Source organism: Octopus bimaculoides, chromosome 19 (assembly GCF_001194135.2).
Source record: "Octopus bimaculoides isolate UCB-OBI-ISO-001 chromosome 19, ASM119413v2, whole genome shotgun sequence".
Lineage (NCBI taxonomy): Eukaryota > Metazoa > Mollusca > Cephalopoda > Octopoda > Octopodidae > Octopus > Octopus bimaculoides.
Window position 1 is genome coordinate 23,868,010 of NC_068999.1, and position 1,698 is coordinate 23,869,707.

Below are 1,698 nucleotides of genomic sequence, written 5' to 3' on the forward strand. Positions count from 1 at the left end.
GTACTGGGGTCAATCTAATCGAATGGCCCCCTCCCCAAAATTTCAGGCCTTGTGCCTATAGTAGAAAGGATTATTATTATTATTATTAACATCATCATCATTATTATTAATATTATTATTATTATTATTATTATTATTATTATTATTATTATTATTATTATTAATATTATTATTATTATTATTATTATTTAAAACAGTTTGATTTGGCTCCATGTGACTTAAAGTTTCACAGGCTTCTAACAGAGACTTAGCTCATTCAGGCCCAAATTACTGAATGGAGGAAGACAGGACGTCCAAGATGGTTACTGGAAAATAGTCTGCTATTGGTCAAGGTGGGTCACATGGTGTTGTTAGAAGTGAGATCAGCATTTTAGCGACACCAGATGCATTAGAAAGGAAAATTTCTAATTTGGAAGAACATATATGCATGTGGTTTTGTCTGCTGTGTGCATGTGTGTTTACATATATGTGTATATATTCATGCTTTTGGTATTTATGTGTGTGGACATGACAGATATATGCTAGTGTAGTTGCAACAGCTTTGCTGGGTTGGGGGATTATAGGATATGGATTGATGTTTGGTGATGTGGGGTGAAGGGAAGAGAGGAGAAGAACAGTCAGTATGCGTACATAGATATGTATATGTGTGTGTGTATGCGTGTATACACACACCCATATAGACACACACTCTCACTGGCCTTGCTTCTGTAGTGGATATGTACCCTGTTGTAGTGAGTTGGTCTGTTGGGTTTGAATAAACTGCAGAGACTCGGTAATCAGAGTAAAATTTCATTTATTTAGTATAAATGATACTGCGTTGAGTGGACATCGAAACATATCACTACATTACAAACGTGTATAACTAGCTACGAGTTATATGCGGAGAAAGCATGTATTTGGTTCAGCTCGGCTGATGGCAGTGAAAACCGCTGTTCTGGGTTGTTGCATATCTAAGCTGAGTTGATATCAGTTAAAACTGCTGTTCGTACATTCGAGTCAGACTGCCCATCTACTGTTCCCTGTGCTGTATTTATAGTCAGCAGCGAGGTAGACGATCTGTTTTTAGCTATGGTGAAATTCTGCTGCTGATTTACAAAAAGGGCGCCAATTTAAGGTTTTCACTAAGGAAGCTGTCAATCTATTTTTAGCGATGATGAAATCCTAACTAACTTAATCTAAGGCTATGAGGTGTCCATTGCACTTCTGTCAGCTTTCAAGTCCCTGCAAGGACTCGCCAGTCACCTAGACACCAACACCTTCCTGTTCATCAATGCAATCCAAGAAATTTTCCTTTCTAATGCATCTGGTGTCACTGCAATGCTGCTCTCACTTCTAACAACACCATGCAACTCGCCTTGATCAATTAGCCACCCATTTTCCAGTAGCTATCTTGAACAACCAGTAGCCATATAGACTTCCTGCATACCCTCTGTTATGTTTCCCTCGGACTGACTCGCAGAGATAACATAACGAGTTATACAATTTAATTATTACATTTATTGTTCAATTACATACAAAGAACGCACTCACCCAATGTTCGTTATGAATAAACAAAAGTCATGTCTGCCATATATATATCAATGACATTTTACTACGACAGTCCCACAAGACAACAACAATGAAACAATGAACTCAGACGAACCACATGACACACGGAACGTCAGACGAATGACATATCTAACAGTCCATATAACACCC

General features: G+C 38.0%; 1 protein-coding gene across 3 annotated transcripts in view; it reads right to left on the minus strand.

The window, feature by feature from the left end:
- The window catches only part of LOC128250035 (uncharacterized), a 32,678-nt gene that overhangs the window by 26,364 nt on the left and 4,616 nt on the right, over positions 1-1,698 (minus strand). Inside the window, exon 1 of one of the 3 annotated variants that reach the window (XR_008266154.1) lies at positions 1,531-1,683. The exons of the other annotated variants lie outside the window; for them this stretch is intronic. The gene's annotated coding sequence lies outside the window, so the exon portion shown is untranslated. Of the gene's footprint in view, positions 1-1,530; positions 1,684-1,698 lie in introns of those variants that run through there. 3 annotated transcript variants of the gene reach the window in all.